Source organism: Alligator mississippiensis, chromosome 7 (genome assembly GCF_030867095.1).
Source record: "Alligator mississippiensis isolate rAllMis1 chromosome 7, rAllMis1, whole genome shotgun sequence".
Classification (NCBI taxonomy): domain Eukaryota; kingdom Metazoa; phylum Chordata; order Crocodylia; family Alligatoridae; genus Alligator; species Alligator mississippiensis.
Window position 1 is genome coordinate 86,513,220 of NC_081830.1, and position 25,642 is coordinate 86,538,861.

The 25,642-nt window shown below is 50.8% G+C and overlaps 1 protein-coding gene across 4 annotated transcripts in view; it reads left to right on the forward strand.

The window, feature by feature from the left end:
- The window catches only part of LPP (LIM domain containing preferred translocation partner in lipoma), a 425,329-nt gene that overhangs the window by 86,304 nt on the left and 313,383 nt on the right, over window positions 1-25,642 (forward strand). For all 4 annotated transcript variants that reach the window (XM_014607111.3, XM_059731261.1, XM_019499042.2 and 1 more), the window contains one exon: window positions 7,512-7,607. The gene's annotated coding sequence lies outside the window, so the exon portion shown is untranslated. The remainder of the gene's footprint in view (window positions 1-7,511; window positions 7,608-25,642) is intronic.

The window sequence follows — 25,642 nt, forward strand, 5'->3', positions numbered from 1 at the left end:
CCGTGCTAGAAGGAAGAGGGCGTTTCATTGCGACAGGTCGCAGCATCGCATGGCACCGAAGCCCTTAATGCACGTGGTTCGGCGGCGCGCATGTCGGGAACCGCTCGGATCTGCGAACTCGTCTCACCACGCGCCAGTCTGGCCCGGTCTGGCCGCCAGAAGCTGCCTTTTGCAGCAGCCACAGAGGAAAACAGAGGTTTTTGTGCCCGTATAGAAGAAAGGCTGGCAAATTCGCATTCAGGAATAGTCCCATGCGTTTGCTTTTCACTTTGCTGTGCATGCGTGCGTGCACGGCCTGGCGCTGCAGAGCCGGGTGGAGAAAAGCGAACGTGACCTTCCGGCTGTGCAGCTTCAGGATGCTCCTCTGCCTCCACCGAGGTTAAACGCTTCGGCCCGGGAGCAGGGGTGGTGGTGAAGGAGCAAAGTTTTGTTGGAAGAAAGCGGAGATGAGCAGAATCTGCCCTTTCTCCTTGGGCCTAATCCAGTTCAGCATGCGCTTAAATGCTTTGTCAAACCTGGGTCTTAATGATGCTCCGAGGGCCATATCCAAAGCACAGGGAAGCCGAGGAGCAGGCACTAATTGATTTCACTGGGCTTTGGATCAGCCTTTTAAGTCCTCGGCAGGTGGTGATTAGACCCAGAGGAAGGTGTACCAGGACTTCTGGGGTCCCTTCCAAACTCATTCACAGACTTGCTGTGACTTGAGGCCAGATAATCAGGGAATGATTTTGAAAGAGCACGCATGGGTCTGGGCATGTGGTTGCGACCGGGGTGTGCAGTGCTTGTTGCTCACAGTTAATGGCTCTGGCTTTTTGCAAGGCCAGGGGTTATCTTTCCCCTTGTGTTACACCAGAGACGCAAGCAGGAATGAGGCTTAGCTTTTTTCCACGGCTGGTTTTCTCATATCAACAGATACTAGAGCTGGTGGAAAATGTGAGCAAAAGAAGGAGGGGAAGCTGGGGTAACGTTTGGTGGAACGGCATTTGTTTTTTAATCAAGAACGGTTTTGCTTCTCGGGATTTTCCAGCCAACCCTCCTAGAGTCTCTAATGCATTGGTGTGCAAGAGAGTGCATTTGTGTAGGGAAATGCAACGTCACCGCTGCTCCCTGAATAGGAATAGGGCTCATTATTAGTGCTGGAAAATCCTACAAGCCGGCCATGGGGAATAATTGCAGGCCGTTCTGCATTGGCTTTCGTAAGGATTCATAGATGCTTTTCAGGGCCAAAAGGGACCTCCTTGATTAGGCAGTTGATTTGGTTGATATGCTATTATATTTTAATGCTGGTTTTCACGGAAGGGGCTTAAAGTGCTGGGCCAAAAATCCCAGCGTCCTGCTGAGGGTGGGAGCATGTTGTACCCGATTTATCGGTGGAGAAACTGGAGCCCAGGAGAGTGGCGTGATTGAGCAGGTGCATGGGTCAGGGTCGAAGTGCCGTAACTGCTGGACCCACGGGGATCTGTCTTACCTTGGGTGACTTGAGCCAGCAGCTGGAGGCTGGGGAGTCTGAGCATCCCTCTGATGTGATGCCAGCACGGCATCCTGGTCCTTCAGGGGTGGTCGCCGTGTTAGGAAACCTTTTGCAGCGGGGCTTTTGAGACTTAGCCGTGGTAATGTTGATAAAGGGCTTTGAGTGCCCTGAATACCAGGTAAGATTTGTAACGCCAGTATTCAGCCCCTAACCAGACAGCTTAGGGCCACAGATAGCTAAATACTTCCTCTACTCAGCGTGGGTTACAACGTGGTGCAAAGTTTACCTTTTTTTGGCCCCTGTGAGCAAAGTGGCATTACAGTCCAGATTAGCAGCAGCCTCCTTTGGGACAGGTGTGAACCCGGTGTGTGTCGACGGGCCCAGGGAGAGAGCGCCCACTCCTTTCCGATTCATCTTACCAAGTGCCAGCCTCTCATTTACGTCTGGTCCCTGGAGGCCAGCGTTAGGTGGTGGAATTGCCTTTGGAAATTCATCACCGAGCCAAAACTTCACTTTTTTGCAGAAAGTAATTAGCAGGTTTGAGCATCTCCGTCGAGTTCAGCACAAAAGGGAGGGGCATGACGTAAAGCCGTAGTGTTGTGACTGCTGTTACTATTTTGGATCGATTTCTGGGCGCGCGCGTCGGCAGATCCGTAGAGCTGCACCCGATTTTGTCATACAGGAGACGAGCGAGTTGTCTGTGGCAACCTGCAGTTGATTTTTATCCCCTGTTTGCTGAAAGCTGTTCCCGTTTGAATCACCCCTTTAATTGGATACAGCGAGCTGCATGTCCCTGCCTAGTGCAGCTTGCTTAATAACAAGTAACAGAAGTGGAAAGTTGCTGTTTCAGATACGGCTTCAGCACCGACTTTCCTACGACTCAGTGGGCGCGTCTACACGTGCGCAGTTACTGCCCCGTAACAAAAATTACTGCACAGTACGGGCACGTATCTACACGTGCACACCCGTACTGTGCAGTAAATATGGCAACTTATGCCTACTCGAGCGTAAATTAGATGTCTACATCATGCAGATATCAAATTTATGCCCGATTAATTACTGCGCAGTAATGCACATGTAAACACGTTATTGTGCATTAACGCCGCGTGTGGGGACTGGCTTGGGATTAATTTTAGTCCCAAATTAATGCGCTTTTAATGCCTGCATGCATCGACACCTGCCTATTTCCGCTTTCTGCGCAGTAAATTTAAGCTGGTGTAAATGCACATGTAGATTCATAGATTCATAGTTGGTCGGGTCGGATGGGACCTCAATAGATCATCGAGTCCGACCCCCTGGATAGGCAGGAAAGAGTGCTGGGTCTAGATGACCCCAGCTAGATGCCCATCTAACCTCCTCTTGAAGACCCCCAGGGTAGGGGAGAGCACCACCTCCCTTGCCCCAGTGCAGATCAAGGTTGGTGCGTGTGGACGCATGTCCCCTTACCCCAGTACCAGGTCCGAGGTTGGTGTGTGTGGACGCACTTCCCTTTACCCCGGCTCCAGATCAGAGGGTGGTGTGTGTGGCCACATGTCCCCTTATCCCAGTATCAGGTCAGAGGTTAGTGTATGTGGACACATGTCCCCTTGCCCCGGTCCAGATCAAGGTTGGTGTGTGTGGCTGCACGTCCCCTTGCCCCAGTTCCAGGTCAGACGGTGTGTGTGGATGCACTTCCCTTTACCCCGGCTCCAGATCAGAGGTTGGTGTGTGTGGATGCACGTCCCCTTACCCCGGTAATTTCTTTCTAGCTCTCAATCACTTCTGAGCTGTGAAGCAGCAACTTGAAATTTTATAGGAGAATCGGCCTGATGTCAAGGATGTGTTTCTGGCTTTCCTGGGGATAGTTGCTCCAATTTGGCCAAGTTCAGAGCTAGCAAAAAAATGCCAGTTTGCTCAAGATCAGTAGAGACTTGTTAGCTTGGCAGCTAAATTCTCCGAATCTCCCCTCGAGGCTGGATATGTTCCAGCATCGGGTGGAGAAGGACTCTTCCTGCGCTTACTCCGGGCAGCGGGGCCAGGGAAGTAGTTGGCTGACTACACTGCTGGGAGATGGGATGCCTAAAGGTTTGGAAGTACCAGATTAGACTCCCTTCCCCTCCTTCAAAACCTGAGATGCAACCTTACAAGTCCTGAGTCAGCTCGTAACTGAAACCTGAAGCATCTCACCATCCCTCTAGTGGCTATTTCATATAGAGGATAGTAGACCGTCACCGATATCATTGCCTCCCCTAACTCACGCTGCCGATTCATACCCTATAGACTTTGCATCCACACAAGTGACTTCCTGATGGTTTATTTTTTTTTTCCAAGTCACTTTTTTCACAAGCATTTTAAAATAAAACGCAAGCAACCTCATCCCGTTGTCCTTACATTACGATGCAGCCTCCCGTGATATTATCATTATTTGCTAACAATTTTTATCTTATCAGCAGGACCCCCTCTCAGCATCCAGCCCAGATGGGACGCGGAGAATGGATGGGGGGTTATTTATTATTCCTCATTACCCACGTCATGCAAACTGGTGCTTTAGTTCATACTTTTCTTGAGTAAAAGAAGTTAATTTCTTTTTCCTGCAGGAACACTATGCAATTTATTTTCATGCCGCTTTGCTTGACCGTGCTCGGGAGCGTGACCTCCGTGTTTGAGATGTGGAACGGATGGATGCACCTTTTAGTTTGAGGTGCCCGGTTTGAGACTCCGCCTGATTTAGCAAAGGACTTAGCACTTCCACCTGATGCATTTGAAGCACAGCGCCAGGCCACATCAGTTGGGATGCTCCGGGATGGTTTGGATAGGGATGCTCCGGGGTGGTTTGGATAGGGATGCTCCGGGGTGGTTTGGATAGGGATGCTCCGGGATGGTTTGGATAGGGATGCTCCGGGATGGTTTGCATAGGGATGCTCCGGGGTGGTTTTTCCCAGGTGTGTCAAGCTAGGTAGGGAATACACAACTAGTGACCACCTGTGAAGTGCCATGCGTCCGGTGGGGACTTTGTTGCGGGGACTCTGCTAGACTCCAGCCCCCTCAAGGTGACATCCAGCTGGCCTGACCCTGAGACTGCCCTTTTCTCCTTGCCTTTACAGCAGTGTTTCCTCTTTCCGGCAATAACCGAGGGCTTCCTTCCCCATCCGCTCCCGATTGCGTCTGAAATTGTGCATCCGTTTACGTGCCTTAAGGGCACCCCACAATTACGGGACAAGCGGCGCTCCACGTCGGCGTTCGCTTTGCCGTGCCGCTGCTCCCGCGCTGGCGGTGGGAACCCCAGGCGCTAGCATAAATGGATTGACAGCTGGTTCTGGCGTGTCGGGGGCACGCACGGGCTCCTTTGTTCATGTGTAGTCGCTTCTTACAGCGTGACATTTGTAAACTTAAACACTTCCTCCCCAAAGTATCAAAGGAACCGGGGCCACTTTTCAGCACAGACATGAAAGTCTTTAATGTACAAGAGGAGCGAGCTCGGCTGTGGAGATGTGCCGGGGAGAACAAAGGCTACAGCTAATCACTTCTAATGCCTTTTAAGTTTATGCCTCATTTTTCACTCGCAGACTGTCTTGCAGAGCACGGTGGCTTCAGTGATTGACTCACCAATAATTAACGGAGGAAGAACTCTCTCTAACTTTTAAACACCTCTTTTAATTTTCCTAAATCAACCAGTGTCCTGGCCTGGCTCCAGTTTGTGTAATTACATTTGACCTGACTTAATCCCTTGGCAGTTTCAATTGCATGCAGTAGTCTTCTTGGCGTGCGATCCTGGACTGTTATTCAATACCGCTTTATGGTATTAAGCAGCTGCCGTAGCCTGCCATAGAAGTGGATGCATTTCCATGGAGGGGTGCAGGGATTGCAGCATCCATTTCATACGCAGGCCACCATTAACGGCCTTGAAAGCCTGTGGGTGTTGAGGCTCTCAGGCCTGTCAGGATGTGGCCTCCTTAAGTTGTGGACTCTCCATCACTGGAGGTGTTCAAGAAGAGGCTGGATGGCCCCTGGTTGGAGATGATCTAGGTATAACTATGTCTATGGTCTACCATGAGTATGTCTCATGCCTCTGGGCTTTGCTGATTGCCCCCTTCTCCCCTTCCTGCTACATGTCAAGGTGTTGGTGTCAGGGTTAGACAATGGATTTGTCTGGGCTGGTTTGGATAGGGATGCTCCAGGGTGGTTTGCATAGGGATGCTCCGGGGTGGTTTGCATAGGGATGCTCCGGGGTGGTTTGCATAAGGATGCTCCGGGGTGGTTTGCATAGGGATGCTCCGGAGTGGTTTGCATAGGGATGCTCCAGGGTGGTTTGCATAGGGATGCTCCAGGGTGGTTTGCATAGGGATGCTCCAGGGTGGTTTGCATAGGGATGCTCCAGGGTGGTTTGCATAGGGATGCTCCGGAGTGGTTTGCATAGGGATGCTCCGGAGTGGTTTGCATAGGGATGCTCCGGAGTGGTTTGCATAGGGATGCTCCAGGGTGGTTTGCATAGGGATGCTCCGGAGTGGTTTGCATAGGGATGCTCCGGAGTGGTTTGCATAGGGATGCTCCAGGGTGGTTTGCATAGGGATGCTCCGGAGTGGTTTGCATAGGGATGCTCCGGAGTGGTTTGCATAGGGATGCTCCAGGGTGGTTTGCATAGGGATGCTCCAGGGTGGTTTGCATAGGGATGCTCCAGGGTGGTTTGCATAGGGATGCTCCAGGGTGGTTTGCATAGGGATGCTCCAGGGTGGTTTGCATAGGGATGCTCCGGAGTGGTTTGCATAGGGATGCTCCAGGGTGGTTTGCATAGGGATGCTCCAGGGTGGTTTGCATAGGGATGCTCCGGAGTGGTTTGCATAGGGATGCTCCGGAGTGGTTTGCATAGGGATGCTCCAGGGTGGTTTGCATAGGGATGCTCCAGGGTGGTTTGCATAGGGATGCTCCGGGGTGGTTTGGATAGGGATGCTCCGGGATGGTTTGCACAGGGGTGCTCCGGGGTGGTTTGCACAGGGGTGCTCCGGGGTGGTTTGCACAGGGGTGATGCTGTCTCAGGGAGGGGGTTACACTAGATGACCTGGGGAGGCCTCTTCCAGCCCCACTTCTCTGTGATTGTATGATCCTGTCTGTCTTGTTATTTAAGACATTGAGCAGCTCACGTGCTTGGAAGTTGTGTGGTTAAGTACCCTGTTGAATGGGCCATACGCCGTGGGGTCGGTTAAGATGAAAGGCTCGGTGTAAAAGCATATTATTCGACGCCTTCTGCAGCTACTATGCACTGCTGGGGGGCATTGTTACGGCAGCTATTCGTCTTCAACCACCAGCCCTGGAAAAACACTTCTGTTACCCAATCTGTGCTAAAAAAGGGGCACTCCACCTTTCTGTGCTGACAGCCGCTGGGCCGTCTGCTGAACTGTTGGCATCAGCCGGAGAGCCGTGATCAGTGGCAAGGCGAAGGGCCGAAGGGAGGGGAGAAGAATTGCAAAAGAAGAACAAACAACTCAAATGAGACCTCGGTGATGGACAGAGCGCGGGAGGGAAGCGGGTGGGCAATGGAGTGAACGGTCCTCAGGCATAGTGGGCTCATGTCTTTAAGTCACGATGGGAAGCGAGCTGGTGGTGCTCGGGCTTCCCTCAGTCCTGATTTCCAGGGGTCTCTACTGTGATCTTGCATATTTGGGTGCAAGGACATCATCTTTGGAGTTGGTGAAACGAATTGTGTCGCAACGAAGAGTGAAACCGTATCCGCTCCTTTATACCCCGTGAGAACCTGTTCTGCTGAAGTGCATTGGGAATAGCTCTGACGAGGCGTTTTGCAGATTCAGGGGCAGGTTTTAGCTCCCTTTATCAGCTGGCCTCTCATGGATGCTATTGAGGAATGCCAGGTTACACCCCAGACGGGCAGAGAAAGGAGATAGTGTATCTATGTTTTTTTGGTATTGGTTTTAGGGGCTTTGTTTTAAAGTTAATCATCAGTAATGGGGTAGAGGAGCCTGCAGCCTGTCGGAGCCTTTTCAGGCACCCTGTGCTACTTCATGAATACAATAAAAATGACCCTTCTCTTTTCCTTTTCTTGCTGTAGAAATCCCACGGTTTGGAGGACATTGAACGTGCTGCCCAGCAGATGCGGCTTTGTCCTGAAGCAGCCTTGCGGTAGTCTGTCTCCTGCCTGTCCGGGGTAAGACTCTCAACCAGCTAACACCCTCAAACCAGAGGTTGCTTTAATTTCTGCAGCAGGTTGGCGAGGTTGTCCTGGGGGATTAGGAGTTGGAGGGCCGCTAGAAAGATCCTACTCACTGGATAGGGTAATACTTGCCTGCCTGTGGGTCTCCCTGCTCTGGTGGGAGACATAACGAGAGCTCTTCTATTATCTCTAAGGAGTGCATCTTGCTCCCCTGGATTGTAAGCACATCCATCACACACTCAGACCTCAAATCATTTGTGTGCAGTGTAATATATTTGGGATAAAAGCAGGGGTTTATCCCTATACTGACTCCTTTCTACCTGTCTTGGGTTTCGATTGCCTTCTGTGATCCACTAAGCAGTGTTTCACGTCCCTGTCGGTGTGCGACTCTCATCCGTCTCGCTGGGGTGGGAGACCTGCGGCCCAAACTGCACCAAACACTGGATTATCTGAGCTCCTGACATGGAGACATGGTTATTGACTCCCCGATCCATCTCTAGTGGCAGGGGAGATGGATTGGGGTTTCGTTTTTCACTTCTGGTCCTTTTTCCCCATCGTCTTTGCTCTCCTCCATCGTGTGCTGACAGCAGGGGCAAAGCTGGACTTGTTTGTACACTTGCACATTCCTCTATGTAAAGCAATGGCAAATGGATGGGAGTCAAATCCCAAGGGGGTTTGTTGCTCGCTCAGGTCCTTTACCATTTGCTTGTTCTCTTGGGAGTTGCATGGTGTCCTTGAGGGATGCTTGAGAGATGCGGGGAGCCCGGGCCCTTCTGAGAGGTCATAACGGGAGAGGATGGAGATTGTGTTAGGCTTCATGTCCCTCCATGATGTAGTAATGGAGTGGAGTACCTGGAATAGCAGAAGCCTCAACTCTTTGGATTTGGAAAGCTTAAATAGTACACTCCCTGATGTGTTGGGGTGAGGAGAGAGGTTGCATGCTCTAATCCCTGTTTGCAACATCCACAAGTCCTGGCATCTCTCCAGGGCGGTGCTTTTCAACCTTTTTTTTCATTTGCGGATCCCTAAAAAATTTCAAATGGAGGTGTGGACCTCTTTGAATGATAAGGGTGGCTATTCACATATTTTTCATTGATCGTAGGCATCTTTTGTGGACCCCTGAGAGAGAGTCTGCAGACCCACAGGGGAAGAAATGTCTTGGGAAACTGGGCTCTCCATCACTGGAGGTGTTCAAGGAGAGGCTGGACAGCCACTGGTCAGGGGTGATTTAGGTGCAGCGATGCCTGTGGGTATTTCCCAGGCTTTGGGGTTTTGCAGGTTGCCCCTGACCCCCATGTCAGGGTGTTTTTAAGCCATCCTCAAAGCTTTGGGTGTAGGCTGCAGCCCATGGTTGGGGATGGTGATGGAGCTGCTGCTGGGACTCAAGCTGGAGGGTCTTGCAGACCAACACCAGATTTGGGGTCAGGAAGGAGTTTTACCCTATGGTCAGATGGGTATGCATTGCCTTTCTCAATAGCAGGAGGTGCTGCCTCTACGTGGGACTTCTTGAGAGTATGTTAACAGCCTCATAGAAGCAGGACGTCGGCTGCTGCGGTTCCCCTGCTTTCCCTGTGGGAGGTTGGGGTGTTATATCTTGTGTCAGGGTTGCCGGTTGTCTTACAAAGCAGTTCGACGGTGGGTTTGTCCGGGATGCTTTGGGGAGGGCTCATCCTGCCTCCAGCAGGAGGTTGGACGGGATGTGACCTCCGATGGGGCCTTGCAGCCCGACTTCCCTACGGTTCATTGCACACACGTGGTGACCAAGGATCTCAAAGTGCTTATTATACATCTGCCTATGTCCTTCAACCGACACGGCTGCAACCAAAACCCCCTATTACCTATTGCATAGGAGGAAGCTTCTCCTTTAGACAGGTCTATGTATGGGGAGTCTGGAGGCTCATGCAGCCAAATGGAAACAGAGCTGGGAAATGGGCTCAGATGTCTTTCTTTCCTGTTCCAGCGGGAACCCACTTCGTGTCAGTTCAGTAGTAGAGTGTGAATGATTTTTTGCAACTCGGAGTTTTTTTGGGGGGGTGTGGGGGTGGGTTTCATTTGCATTTTGTATTTCTTCTGCATGCACATAGCAGGTACCTCGTGACTGTTCGACTCTCTATGCATTTCAAACCCGCTTCCTTTCATGCCCTTAAGAACAGAAGTCTTGCTCTGACTGCGAATGGCCATAAATTATAGTGGTTGCTCAAGAAAGCACCAATAAATCCTGGTGTGTTTTGACTAAAACGCTGTGGCTCACTTGGTATGAGTCTGCTCTGAGCACTTTGGGAATCCCAAGCCTTGACGGACAGTTGCTTGGGTTTTCCCCTGTTCTTAATATTCGTAGAAACATTTCCTAGACGGCTCCATTTCCACGCAGGGGTTCAGTGACAATTTTTGGTTACCCATGAGAGAACTTAATGGCACACGCTCCCGGTTTCGATGGTCCTAGCAATACCGCCAGCTTCTGCGGATGAAATCCTTAAAGGTTACAGAAGTCTAGTTTTTTTTTTTTAAAGGGCAAAAACAATATTCAGGGAGCTCAGATTGAAAAATGGACATGTTGTGTAATTTTTTGTACACCAATTTGGCCTTGAATTTTCTTCTTGCTTCTTTCTTAACTTTCCAGCAAACCCATTTTTGGGGTTTTTTTGGGCCCAGATTTAATGATTCATTTTTCAGCGTTTGCAAACTCCGTGTTGCAACTTTGGGCCAGAACTGTCTAGCTCCAGATCATGATCATGGTTATCCTCACAACACCCTTCTGAGACAGGGAAAGTGTTATGCTCATTTTACAGTTGGGAAAAGTGAGGGTCCAAACACCAACATGATTTATGTGCAGGACGGCTGTGAAAGAGCTGGGGGGTGACTTGTATTGGAGTGGTCTGAAGCAAAATCGGCCTCCCTGGAAGGCATGTGCACAGAAAAGCTTACAGTCAAACCAGAGAAGATAGCCAAGGGTGAGAAGTGGAACAGCAGTAGGAAGAAATGAAGAGGCTTGCTCAAACTCACAAAATCATAGACAATGAGGGTTGAAGGGAGCTCAGGAGGTCACACCTAGTCCAGCCCCTGCTCCAAGCAGGACCAGCCCCAACTGCATCATCCCAGCCAGGGCTTTGTCTACCTGGGTCTTCAACACCTCCAAGGGTGGAGATTGCACCACTTCCCTAGGTAACTGGTTCCAGTGTTTTACTACCTTTATGGTGAGAAAGTTTTTCCTAATATCCAGCCTCAACTTCCCTTGCTGCAGCTTGAGCCCATTGCTCCTTCTGTCACCTGCCCCCACTGAGACCAGCCCAGCTCCATCCTCTTTGCAGACCCCCTGCAGAGACTTGAAGGCTGCTATTCAATCCCCCTCGGTCTTCTCTTCTGCAGACTAAATAAGAGCGAGCCAGTGACAAAGCCCATGTTAGCACCTAGGCCTCCTGACTCCAAATTTAGCACCATCACCCCAAGACTGTCGTTCCTCTATTCAAAATACAGATCTGTGAAATGAAACCAGCCAGTCTCCCTTCCTCGTTTGATTTGAAAGAGAGAGGCTTAAAAACGGGAGTCTTAAAACACTGCTGGCATTAATCAGCTAGGGCTAAATCCTCTGCAGCGGTGACTGAGCGGTCACCTGGGCATCTTAAGCTTTGGGCAAGTTGGGCTGCTTTGGCTGCAACCAAAGTAGCAGACCGAGGGCTGGTTAAAGAGCCACGTGCATTCAGGAGCAGCCCCTTAATACTAAGTTGAGTCACTCAGCTCCTCTCTGCCTCCTTCTTCTTATTTGGTAGTGTGGCTATCAGACTTAGTGTCATGCTTCTTGCAAGGAAAAGACTCGTAGGACGAAAGTCTTTTCTGTGCTAAGTACGACTGCTTTTTTTTCCTGCTCAGTCTCTAGTTTAGCAGCAAGGGTTAATAGTCACCTTGAACTTAACCGTGACACGGCACCGGCCTTCGGGCAGGGGCTGGACTCGATGATCTTCCGAGGTCCCTTCCAGCCCTAATGTCTATGAAATCTATGAAAATAGCCCAGCCCATTGGAAAGAGAACAGCTATTGCACGTATATCTTCCCCTTAAGAAATATGTTGTAGATGCCATATCTATAAATACTAATAAGGTTGTTTGTTTCCAATTTTCAGGTAAGATTAACATTTTATTGAGTATTCTCTCCGTCGTATTCAATACTTTAGCGTACCGTCCTCTCAGGCTTATTACCATAATTGCACTGCTGAAGCAACAATAAAAAAAAATTCAACAGTAAAATAGCAGTTAACACAGGCAATTTGTTATCAAGCGCTTTTACTTAAGGACGGCCTCGGAGTGCGTTTCTTATCAAGCTGGGGCTATACATTATTTTTATTTGGAAAAACAAACTGTTTGAATTTTTTACAAAACTTTTTTGTGTGGCTAAAGCAGAAAGCCTGGAGCTTGGGCTCGGGCTCCTTTCCGGCACTTGGAAGTCAAGCGGGTTGCACGTGGGGTGGGGACGGGCTTGGAGAGCTGTCATGGGTCTGGGATATGCTCTGAACAGAGCAGATGGCTGAAACTTTTTATTCCACCCCTTGTTCAATGCCCTGGAAGAGCGTGCCTTCCACCGGCCACTGTCAGTGACCCTCGGGCGCTTACAAGCCTGCCAAAAGATGCAGTGTAGTCTTGGCATCCTGAGCCACTCGGAGTCACCGGCTCATCGAAGGCAAAACCGGTGTCGGGAAGAGGAGGGCTCGTCTCCCGAAGAGCCGGCTATTCTGCTTTCTGCCTCCACTGTGCCCGAGAGACTTCTCCCTCGTTCCAGCGCCAGCGAACCAAACCAAACCCCTGTCCTAGTCCTCCTCCGGGCATGGGTGGTGCCGTCTTTAGGGCGTGTGCTGTCATTGCTGTGATAGAGGCCACGCAAGGTAACCTTGGTGTCTTGGTTTCAGTCCAGTTCCCAGAGGACAGGTGTCTGCATCACATACGCACCGGCGCATTTGGCACCGGTCCTTCATCTCGGCTGGCGGTCGGAGCGACGGGGAAGGACAATTGCTCGTAGGTCTCCCAAGGGCAGTGGATAGGCTGCAGTGTATGGACTGTCAAATGTATATCTATACCCCCAATGCAATGCTTTCTTCTTGTATTTTAGATTCAGCCCATTTCCAAGACTCACCCCACTGAGGCGTGAGCCTGTGCACGTCCGATGCGAACGGTGGAGGCAGAAAGCACAATAGCCGGCTCTTCGGGACACAAGCCCTCCTCTTCCCGACACTGCCCAACAAGACTGGCTCTGCCTTCGACGAGCTGGTGGCTCCAGAGTACCACTAAAAAGCATCTTTTGGTGTCATTGATTAACTATTTCACTGATACTCAAAGCATTAGGTGGGGAAACGTGGAGGGACTCGTATTAGAGAGGTATTCGTGGCTTGTGAGTGGTATCTCCTCTGGGTCTCCTGGACTTGAGGTGGAAAGGAAGTTGAGCCACTTCCTCCCTGCCACCTCCCCGGCCCGTGTGAACGCTTCTCCTCGAGGGAGAAGTGAAGGTGAAGCTGCTCTTCATAGTGAAAGAGGATGTTCAGGCAGGTTTAGGAATTGGAAGGGAAGCCCATGGAAACAGGTGAAATGAAACTGGACACATATTAGAGAAGTGAAGTACTTGCAAGACCCTGCTTGCAAAGATGGTCCTCTGCGAATGTGCAGCCCCTCGTTTCGGTTCCTTGTTTGGGTGCCTTATTGTTCAGCATCTCTCGGGCGCTTGATTGGTATGAATGTTGTTTTGGTTTATGGCTCACGTGGATGAAACCGCCGGGTGTTGTGCAGCGTTTAAACTTTCACGTCGCTCCCGAGGTGCTGGTTAACGTTCCTGGGAAAGCACTCGGACACCCAGCGCCGTGCTAGGGGGGAACGAATGTTTCGGGGAACGTGGCTTGCCTTGGAAATCTGGTGCCGATCGCAGCTGGTACCTTATCCAAGTGTTTGCTATAAATGGAGAGTTGCAGTTGCTGGGTGAATCGTAGAGGGGTCTGTCCTGTAGGCACCACGGAGCATTTCTTCCGCCTGTGCATGTGCATGTCTCATGGGGTGCCTCTCTCCTCCATGACCCTGCTACTATTTGATTTACCTCTATGCACTCTGCTGCACCTGTGGGCTCCCAGCGGGGATCAGGACCAAGTTGGGCTGGGCTCTTCACAGGTGCTTAGTGAAAGTCTATCCTTGCCCTCCCCACCACTCCCCAAGGGATTTTGCTATAAAGCAGGGGAAGCAGAGCCATAGAGAGTTCAGGTGACTTGCCCATGGCCACACAGCAGGTCAGTGGCAGAGGCCCAAGTCCCAATCCAGTGCCTTTAGGCTGCAGAGGCAAATGATTTTGCTCTTGTTTTTGGATGTGGGCTGGATGTGGTGCCTGGTGGGGCCATCAGAGATAGGAGGCTTGGGGGAGCAGGTGCACGTTGCTCCGAAGGGGCTCAGCTCATAGTATCCGTATCTGCTCATAGGATTGGGGCCCAGATCAGCAAGCCGGTTGCCATGCCAAGTCTGCAGTTTTGCTGCGGGACTGCTCTACCCCTGCTATCTCCCAGGGGAGGAGAGCAGTCCCTCGGGGGACACACCATGCCCTCCTGGAGGGCTTTGAAGTGGAGATGGAGCACCATCTCCAGGGCATAGGGACAATGCGTTGTGAGCGGCCTCTGCAGATCTGTCTGGACTGTCGCTTGCTATGTATTAAGACGAGCAGTTTTATTCCCAGAGGCTGGGCATTTCTGTAATCGGGCTTGGCATGAACACACCCATGCATCTTACTGACCAGCTTAGCCGGGCACACGACCTCCCTGCCCACCTGCCCTGCTCCCGTGTGCTGCTGCTCTTCCAAACCAGTGGTGTCCAGGTGGGCGCTGATCCTTTGGGCTGTCTTCATCTCTGGGCAGGCCTTCAATGCAAGCCATGAGGTCACGGAGGCGCTCCGTGGGACTTTTCTGTGCGTTTGGGTGAATCCCACTGATTCCTAAAGAGGGGGGAAAAAAAAGACCTGTCTCTTGTGCACACCCAAGGGTGGGATGTCCTCTGGAAGCCGCGCTGGCAATTGTGCTTTCTAAGGGGGTTGCACAAACCGCACCGGGTATTGCACAAGCCGCGCGCATTCACACTGCCCTCGGGCTCACACCTAGGCACACCTCCGGGAGACTTCAAGCGCTTCTCCAAGGGAAAGATCTGGCTCCTAGGATTTAGCAATGGTATAAATACGGACCCTGGAGTTCCTGAGAAGCTTGCAACATCTGTTTCCCGCAGCGCTTTGATCGTATTGTGGGGCTTTTACAATGATACTTCGTGAAATTATAGCGGCGGGATTCCTTTCAAGCCCTCCCCTCCCCTCGCTTTTTTTTTTTCATGGAGCAAAAAGGCAAATTTCACAGCAAATGCTACACGACATGGAGCACATATTTTAATGGTTACTCTCCACCAAACAATGTCTTATAAGGTGCTAGAAAAATGTTCCAGTCCCAGTCCAGAGGAAACAAAGCATTCCCCCTGACTTTTGAGCTGGTGGGAGCTGTGCTTTCAAACATTTCAAGGATCTGGGACTGCCCGTTACAGTCTCATCAGATATGCTGAAACATTTTGAACGCTTTTAAACGCTTTTCCTTCCAAATGAGGACTTGGCATCGGGTCTGGCCAGTGGGCTTATTGGCCTGTTTTCCAGAAGACTTGTTCAGAGCAAACCCAAGAGAGCTGGTTTTCTCAGTGCACTATCTGTGGTGTCCCATTGCTTGCTTCATGCCGGAGATCTGGTGCCCCGTCGTGCCGGAGATCTGTGGTGTCCCATCATGCCGGAGATCTGTGGTGTCCCATTGCTTGCTTCGTGCTGGAGCCAGCCAGGAGATTTCCAGAAGTGGATCCACATGCAGAGCTGATGGTTGCTGGATGCGTCGTGTGTCCGGAGGCTTTCATAGCTTGCTTATCCCCGTGGTCTCGGACCCATGCTCTGGTGCACCTCGCAGCCTGGTATTCGGCATCCTGCCTAAGAGCCTGCTTCTGCCTGCTGCTTCATTTCATACCCTGAAATCTTCCAAACAGCCCCTTTAGCCCTTTAAAGGAAGGAGATGTGATTGGGAAAAAGGAGGAGGAATGATGGACGCCTGATCAAAGAAGCTGCTTCGGGCCACAGAAAGCAGCAGGGTGTGGGGAAGGGAAGTTGGGGAGCGGGGCATGAACCCTTGCAAAACACCATTTCCTTTGGGAAAACTGGGCTCCCTTTCTCCAAGGCTGGTGTAGTGACTTTTCCCTTCTCCCACTCCACTGCTGCACTGGGGTGCGGGACTGGTGCCCCAGTATTACTTCCCCTCCTGCACTGTCAGCTGGATCAGTCATTCTGTCCCATGCACATCTCTTGGGCTTTCCCCAGGAAGTGATAGCCTGGTGGGAAGCTTGCATTTCATGCGCCTCGCAGAGACCGCAGGTTTGCTCAGCGAGCTGGCAGTGTCGCATCACCCGTGCGTTCCCTGATGAGAGGCAGATAACTGCAGGTTTAGGGATCAGTGAGATCTGCCATGTCTTTTAGTAAGGTTGCATTTGTAAAGGGTGAATACATGATGAATGGGTGTATTCATCAGGCTGACAGGATGCTTATTATTCTGACATGACCATTTGTAGCACCCTTCCATTGATGTGCTTATAAGCACTGATAATGCACGTACATGCGCATATCCGATATAAGGGCCGATAGCATGCTTATATATATGCATAAGGGCCGATAGCATGCTTATATGCAGAAGGGCCGATAGCATGCTTATATGCTTACGGGCCGATAGCATGCTTATATGCATACGGGCCGATAGCGTGCGGCATGCATAAGGGCCGATAGCATGCTTATATGCAGAAGGGCCGATAGCATGCTTATATGCTTACGGGCCGATAGCATGCTTATATGCATACGGGCCGATAGCGTGCAGCGTGCATAAGGGCCGATAGCATGCTTATATGCAGAAGGGCTGATAGCATGCAGCTTGCATAAGGGCCGATAGCATGTTTATATGATCCACAAATTGTTTAGAAATGGAGCCTTCAGATAAAGCATGACCAAGAAATTTAGTTCCTAATGAAGGAGAAATATCACTGGTATTTGTGTTGCTTTAGTATCAGGACGAAACCCAGCCAGGAATCGAGGGTCTGTTGCAGCGAACCCTGTATGTGCGCCTAACAAAAAGTCCCTGCCCCAAACAGCCTGCATTGCAAGGGCTCTCTGTTAGAGCCGGACGAGAGAAACATATGGTTATAGTTAAAAGGAATAACAACAACAAAAAATCCGTCCTTCCTTTCCAAATCCATTTTCAGCATGTCAAGCAACCAGCCTTTCACAGAGTAGTTTTCCCGCTTGCAGAGGGTAATTCTCTCTGCCTAGCCAAGGGCAATTGCAAGCCATTGAAAAACCACGTTGTGTGGTGTCCCATGTATTGGAAGAACTCAAAAAAAAAAAGGAATAAAAAAAGGCAGGCAGCAGATAGTTGTGACTCAGCTGGTAACTTATGATCCTGTGCTATTTCTGTAACGTTTCTAACATATGACCAACATTTTCTAATATTAGGGGTGCATCACATCATGTTGGTGAGATCTCCAGATTGCCAACAGTATCCTTGTCCGTAGAGACCCGTCTTGAACGAGTGTGCTGGAGCAGTCCAGTCTGGCTCTTCGCTGTGGTTTCAAATTGCTGCGGTTTTGCTTTTGATTCGCTTTGCTATCGCGTGCCGTACGGTACGGGTTGCTGCCATTTGCTCATGCTGACACAGCCGTCTTTCCATCTTGGACTAAAATGCATCAGTTAGGCAAGGTAGCAAGATTGCATCTAATGCTGACGTTGGGGATGGATCCTTAGTTGGAGCGCCATCAAAATTAGTGGGGTTATGCTCATGTACAGCAGCTGCGGGTCCATCCCGTTGGGATAAGAGGATGCACGGTTGATCCGTGAAGAGCGGTAGAGATGGCGGAGGCGTCTCGCACTGCCGAGGCTTGGAGCGATGTGATTGCCTTGACTCGAGGCAAGCACAGATGCACACGTGGGTGATGGGAGGTTGGGGGGCAAATTCCAGAATAGACCGTACAAATTCTCTTTTAATTCCTTTTCTTTTTTAAATCCACCAAGGTATTTATAACTAGCGCAAACAAACAAAACCCAGCTGACCCCCAGCATGCCAAGGACACAACGGCAAAGCAATCATGGGGGTTAACACTACCAGTGAACTCGCAGATGCGAAAGCTGCTTTGGGATTTTGCATTTAATTTTTGTCTGGATAATATGGAGAAATGCAGGGTTAATGAGCTGTGTCCGGCTTTCCTGCGAGCCGCTTTATTTGCACTTTGCGGCGGCTTTTCCCGGGCCTCGGCTGCGGTCTGATCGTATCGGCAGATTTGACGGAGTTGCCGATGGATGCTTGCAAGAAGAAGGAAGTAAAGGAGAGAAAGAAAGAAAAGGAAAGCAAGCTGGAAAGGAGTCCTGCTTTCTAGCTTTGCGTGTGAACTCCTTATTCAAACTCTGTTCCTTGATTAAGTATCCAGTAAAACCTCTTCAGCTTGTGTGCCAATTAAACTTTAATGAAGCAAGAGGGTGTATATGTATTAGCTGAGTAATGTGGGAGGATGGCTTCCAGTAAGGGAGTTCTGCAAGCACTTCATTGCGTGTCTGGGCTCGCGTTACTAGAAAGCACCCAGTCATGCTGGATGTGGAGCTCGTTGCTCTGCAGAGACGAACAAGGGGCTGGAAAGCGGGGGTGTGCAATGGGATGGTGGGCCCTGGCTGATCCGGGGTTAACACTCAAGTCCTGCCCTGCCGGCGTGTCTCTCTTTGGTGCTATTAGCCTCAGTCCTCCTCAGCCCAGGCTGCAACTTGGGTCTGTTTGGTGGCCAGAGTCTCTCTTAAGCCTGACCTTGCAGCTGGGTATCTTGAAGCACTGAACAACCCCTAGCGAGGTGGCATAGGCATGCTCATACCCATTTTATACCTGGGAAACTGAGGCATGGTAACACTTGGAAAGGTAACACATGGCAAAACACTTAGTTGCAGTGGCTTTTACAGTCTTTGGGCACGTGCGCCCGAAAGCTTGCAAAGGAAGGTAATTGTTTTGCTATTTTCTGTTTGGTTTAATAAAAGGTATCGCTTCTGAACCAGGAGTTTTAGGGTTTTGTATTCTTCTCTCCACCGAGACATTTCCTCCTCTTGCTTCAGCTCGCAACACTATTGAGTACCGAATCCGCTCTCTGACTCGATGCAGAGGTCAAGCATCCTTAAAGCACCGAGTCTTGAAGCCTGGGTTTTCAAATGGGTACCCCATCTGTCTTGTCTGGATGTGGGGCTAACACAACCCCTCCAGGGCGAGCGTATGCGGTGTGTATTGTTCTCCTTGCAGAAAGTCCTAACCCGCGTGGAGGAAGGAGCAGGACCCCGCTCGGACAAGAGAGCTGTCTTTTGGCGAGAGCGCCAACGCTGTCGCCCTCTGCAAAGCTGGCTGTTGCAGGTCCTGTGCATCCCCTTGGGGCATGAGCTAGAGGAAACGGTGCATGGTCTTAACGACATTTTGGGGTAAGACGTGTCATCTAGTGGTTAAGGAGGCCGTCTGAAATCACCGGGGGATGCAGTTGGCCCCGACGCTGTGACAGCCAGCCAGGCTCTTGCAGGAAACGCTAGGCAAGCTTTCATTACTACGTGCTCTGTCTTATCCAGAATACAAAGGCCAGTAATTCAGCTGCGTGGCTGGGTGTTGATTTGATGTTGACTCACTGGCAGATCGTCGGCTTGCTTAATCCCCAGCTATGTTTCCTGGAGTTTTCCTGGAAGGAGCCCTTTCCACACATCAGCCACTCCCGGTCTCGAGAGAGCTCGTGAGATTGCAGCCCTTGTCGGGGTGTCTGAGCCCGTCTCTGTGACGGTGGAGCCTCGGGGACATGCCCCAAGGGGATGTCATGGAGGGGTTGCCCTGAAAAAATAGACACGAGGCTTCTCTTTCATCCCCTTCTGTGCATTTTTTGGAGGAAATAGCTGAAAGGAGAAGACCTGCGTGTTGCACTGCAGAAGGCAAACCTATTGGCTCTGAATACACTGGGGACATTATTCCAGGTCAGTTGATCTGTGAGAAGGCATGACTTATCTAATGCTGCCTAAGGTTACTTATGCAACACGCGGCCTGCTCTCCAGGATGAAGAACAACTTCATTGTGCGCCGGTGGCAGTCAAAGCAGGTCTTAGACGGGCACGTCGTGTTCCTACTGAAGGCCCATGAGCGTCCTCCCCTAGTCGCAGTCCCCGGTGTTAGATTAGCATTTCGGTAACCGGACAAGTGAAGCCTCTGGTGCAAACTTCATTTACTAACTGCTGGCTGGCAAGGGGCTTTCTCCTTTCTGGGGAAGTTATGTGCCTGGACTGTTCTCCTGCTGGACCAGCCTTTTCCTCCTTTTCTGGGTTCATCTTCCCACACGGCACATCCACCTGTCTGTGTGTGCCCTGCCCGACCCTCGTCGCTGTGATCGAGCATCTGCCCAGGCACTGTCCTTGCAGCGGGTCTTGGATTCTGGGAAAAGGTCATTTTTGTATTTTTTTTTTTTGGAGAGAGAGAGAGGCACCTACATTCATTTTGCCGCCTCTTCTTCTTTTTTTTAAAAAGCACGAGATTAGCAGCACGCTAGCCACAGTGCTGATCCTTCCTTTCTTTTTGCGCTTTTCCTCCTTGCTAGAAATGTGCAGGCACTGCCAAAATGCAGCCAAAAAAAATCTCTCTTGCTTTGCACAGCGGGGCAGAGGAAGGCGATTTGTGCTTCATGCACGAGTGCTCATGTGCAAGTAGTTTGGAGTCGAGTTTTCATAGTTTCATAGTAGGTCGGGTCAGAAGGGACTTGAGGAGATCATCTAGTCTGACCCCCTGCCGTGGCAGGAAAGAGCACTGGGGTCAAACAACCCTGGCCAGATGTTCGTCCAGCCTCCTCTTAAAGACCCCCAGGGTAGGAGCCAGCACCACTTCTCTTGGAAGTTGGTTCCAGATCCTAGCCGCCCTGACAGTGAAGTATCACTTCCTGATGTCTAGTCTGAATCTACCCTCTGCCAGCTTGTGACCGTTGTTTCTAGTCGCTCCCGGGAGTGCTCGGGGGAGCAGGGACTCCCCCAATACCTGCTGGTCCCCCTTGGCCAGTTTACAGACGGCCACCAGGTCCCCTCTCAGCCTCCTCGCAGGGCCTGCCCTGCTGCCCCTGACCATGCGGGTGGCCTCCTCTGGCCCCTCTCCGTGCTGACCACATCCCTCCTGAAGTGCGGCGCCCAGACCTGGACACAGTACTCCACCTGTGGCCTGACCAGTGTCACGTAGAGGGGGAGGATCACCTCCTTGGACCTGCTCGAGATGCATCTGTGGATGCACGACAAGGTGCGGTTCCCCTTCCTGACCACGTCCCCACACTGCCGGCCCATGTTCATTTTGGCATCAATAATGACTCCAAGATCCTTTTCTGCCTCTGTACTGACAAGAAGGGAGTTCCCAGCCTGTAGGGCTGCTGCTGGCTCTTCCTCCCCAGGTGCAGCACCTTGCACTTGTCAGTGTTGAATCCCATCCTGTTCTCATCCGCCCACCCCTGTAACCTGTCCAGGTCCGATTGCAGCCTGTCCCTCTCCTTCAGCATGCCCACTTCCCCCCACATCTTAGTGTCATCCGTGAATTTGAACAAGGTGCTTTTCACCCGCTCGTCCAAGTCGCTGATGAAGATGTTGAACAGTGCAGGCCCGAGGACCGAGCCCTGGGGGACCCCACTGCCCACAGCCCTCCAGGTCGAAAATGACCTGTCCACCACCACTCTCTGGGTGCGGCCCTCCAGCCAGTTAGTGACCCATCTGACTGTGTAGGTGTCGGTGCCACAGTCCCCTAGCTTCTTACTGAGAATGGGGTGAGAGACCGTGTCAACGGCCTTCCTGAAGTCCAGAAAGACTACGTCCACCGCGACACTTGCGTCCAAGGACTTGGTGACCTGGTCGTAGAAGGCCACCAGGTTGGTTTGACAAGACCTGCCCCTAATGAACCCGTGCTGGTTGTCCCTAAGCATCACCTCCCCTGCCGGCCCTTCCTGGACATGCTCCAGGATAATTCTTTCGAAAAGCTTCCCCAGGACCGAGGTAAGACTCACGGGCCTATAGTTTCCTGAGTCCTCCTTCCTCCCTTTTTTGAAGATAGGGCCCACATTGGCCCTTTTCCAGTCCTCCGGCACATCGCCCGAGCGCCGTGAGTGCTCGTAAAGCCATGCCAGGGGTCCTGCAATGACCCCTGCTAGTTCCTTCAGCTCCCTGGGGTGGAGACCATCAGGACCTGTGGATTTAAATACATCCAGCCCCTCCAGAAGTTCCCTGGCAAGGTCCTCACTAACCCTCGGCCTGGGTGTGCCTGTGGTTTTCTCGGGCTCTTTCTCCGTGCCTTGCTGAAATTGCTTTGTCACCTGTGCATGGGTGAACGTATTTTCGGACAGCCTGCCTTGAATACTTAAGCATCCTGTCATCTCATTTTGCTTTCATTTGTGCAGTGTGTGTGTTTGCAGGTGAGTTATTTGCTAAAAGCAGATCATTTTAATTAGCCGCATGCACACATCAGTCTTTCAGGATTCATTAGTCACCCCGTTCCTGGATAGAAGCGCTCGGTGATGAAAAGCAACTTGGGATGTAGCTTCACCCATCACGCTGGCCACGAGGCTGAGGGGCCGGGGCGGTGTGGAAGGGATGCTGGGCGGGTGCTTGACCCCCCCAGCTGGACTTTTAACTTCTTTTTTAAGTTGTGCATGGACCAGAAATGGCTCGATGCAATCTCAGCGATGCAGAGCGGAAAGCCGGACACCGCAGCCCTGCACCCGCGGGGAGCGACCAGGAAGCAAGAGCGGTGTTTCTGTGGTCTTCCTCGCAGCCATCCCGGAGGCCTTCGTCTCCTTTGTGCAGCTTGAGAGAAACGGTCTGCAATTCATCCTGTAAGGCCGAGCTCCTCTGTGAGGCTGCAGAGCACCTCAAGCCTCCGGTTGCTGAAATGGCAGATGTCAGTGGAAACCTCCTAAGTCACCGGTGAGCTTGGAGCATGTGTGTGGTGAGGTCCATGAGATGCCTGAAAATCAGGCCTCGTTTTGTTCGTCCTGTTTCCCAAGTCGCACAGAAGTGATACGTAAGGAGGGATGGAAGCTAACCTTGTCCCTTGCCCTTGAACATGCCCCGGGGGGCTGGGAGATGCATGCCCCTCTTCCCTGGGTAACAGCACACACAAATGCAAGCTTTGCAAGAGGAAAGCACTCGTTTTTGTGGTCCTGTTTGCAGCTGGCTAGAAGGAGCTATTGCAAACCAAATGGAAATATATAAAAAAGCACATTACTATGCCTTGAACAGATCAGATAATGGGCTTGAAAGTCCAGCCCCGCGGTCAGTGCTACGTGCAGCATCCCGGTGGGGCGGGAGGAAATCGTTCTTCAGCAGTAACGGGGAGATTTGGGAGTTCAGAGATCAGGTTCTGCAATCCGCGTTCGGCTGAACGTAACGCCGGCCTCCGAGCTGTGGCACTTGTGGTTACCAGGCTGGGATTCTTGAAGCTGACTTTCTAGGGAACTAAAATTAAAAGCAGTTTTGATGGTGGTCAGGAGCACGCTCTGTTTTGAGGAGGTGGGTTGGGGGGAATGCACACTGACCTGCAGCTAGATTTCCTTAAGCCGCTGTCTGCCTGTTCTCCATGCAGGAGAAGAGCGTGCAGTTTTCGGTCTCAAAACGGGAAAGTCAGTTATCCCAAATGTCCCCTTCTTCCTAAAAAAGAAGGTGGGGCTTTATCGTGCTATAAATCCCCCGCCCTGTAGCAAAACACTGGTGTGCAAACACGTCCATGCCATGTGCCGTCTGGAGCCTTTCTCCCATGTCACCTCCGCAAAGGCATCGTGTGTCCTTGTCTCCCTGGCGGGACCACGCAGCGAGTCTGTCTGCTGCCGCTACCACCTACCCTCTGAGCTCCTGCTTTTAGCACTGGAAATCTCACTTTTAAGCCCTGGTACCTAATGAATTTGGAGGAAAAGGTGAAAAGCAGCTGGTACCAGCGCTCCCCTTGAAGTCCATTGCAGCGTCAGAGGTGCCATCACCGGCAATGCGGCGGGGCCTGAATGAGAGGTGCAGCCCATGCATCTGGCAGCTGGAGCGGGGTTGCTTCCTCTCTGCGATTCTCCAGCATTTTATTTTACTTTATTCCTAATGACGGAGGGTGCCGAGCACCGCAGCAGCACTATCTATGCTCCCAGCACCACCGGCTTGGCCTGATGGACAGTGAGGGTGATGTGATGGATCAAGGTTTTTGGTTGCAGCCGTGTTGGTCTAAAGACATAGGCAGGCCAGGTTCTTTGAGCAGATGTGAGATCTTATATTAGCAATCAGTTGGTCTAATAAAAGAAATCCCATCTACATTATGGATTGGGGATGTTCAACTTTGAAGGGGGCTGCACCGGGTGAGCCGCAGCCCAGCGGGCTGTACAGGTGTGCCCTTTCCCCCCAACTGCTGGAGGAGCGAGGGGGTGCCAGAGACTCCTGCCTGCTGTGCCCATGAGCTTCATCGCATGCTTTTGTGGGTGGAGGATACAGTTGGGTGACCACGGTGCAACTGTGGGGAAGATTTCTTCCGTGAACGGCCGCGCGTCGCTTCTGCTGCTCGTCGAACCTCTTTTCCTGGAGGTCCCCGTGCTGTGGGCAGAGCTCGCGCCACCTCGAGCAGCGGGAGCCCTCTCGTAACGAAACCATCTCCCTGCTGTCGACTTCCAGGTCTCGGCTGTGCTCGAACGGGGTCGTTCTCTAATCTGAGATTCGCTTCAGATTCCCCTTGCGTGGGAGTAGAGAGCCCTTGCTGTAGTGGGGATGGGTTGGTTTTGGGTTTTTTTGTGTGCTGCCAGTAACCTTGTCTGTATTTTTAAAGTATATTCTGGCGAGCATATATTTTTGTCCAGTTATGTTTTTCTCCAAAACATTTTTTCTTTATATAGAAAATTGAATTCCACCTCTCCGAGACCTTTGTTAACAGCTGTTCTGCGAACTAAATGCCATTGAATTAAAAAATAAGAAAAAACTTTTTAAAAGGAAAAGAAATTATAACAAGAGAGAGGGAAAAGGAAAACACTGTGTTTTTAGTGGAAGATCTCAATTGACCCTTTAGGTGCCAGTTTGGGGAGCGGGCGGGAGGGAGGGAGAGAAACAATTCCGTAATTTTCTAAGATCTAAGAAATTTCAGACTGAATAAGGAACTTGGGTTATTATAATTGTTAATAGTTTAACGAGCTATTATTAACACTGTTCAGTTATTGAAAAGCTCTGTGTGTGTTTGTGTGTGCGGACACATGCACATAGGTGCAGATATATATGCATAGAAATATACAGATATTCTGCATATATATGCAGATACTGTATATGCTATTCTGCATATTTTATATATATATATATATATATATATATATATGCAGATACTGTATATGCTATTCTGCATATTTTGTATATATAAAATGAAATATAAATATATATATATAAAATATGCAGAATAGCATATACAGTATCTGCATATAAATGCAGAATATCTGTATATTTATATGCATATATATGAGACTATCTGCATATATAAGCAGAACAGTAAAACCATGGGAAAAGGCTGGGTGATTCAGGGTGACACCGGAGCGCTGGAGTCCCAGGCTGTGCTCCTGGGTCCGTCACTGTGTTGCTCTATGGCCTTGGTCATATCATATCATAGAAATCATGGAAATGAAGGGCTGGAAGGGACCTCGAAAGATCATCGAGTCCAGCCTTCTTCTTGCACCTCCATCTAGTCCATGCTCTTTGGTGCAGGGACTCTCTCTTGCAATGGGCTTGTTGAGACTTAGCATGAAATGGCCTTGATCTTGGCTGGGCCTGGAGGCATTGCATAGCATAAATAGACATGTAAAGGATCCCCAGCTAGTTCTCTCTTGAGGCCCCTTTTCTATTTTCCCCTCATGCCTGATGAAAAGTTTTGGCCCAGTGGTGCTAAAGCTCTGGCTTGTGCACCTGTGTCGTCTAACTGCTCCCAGGCCCGCAGCAG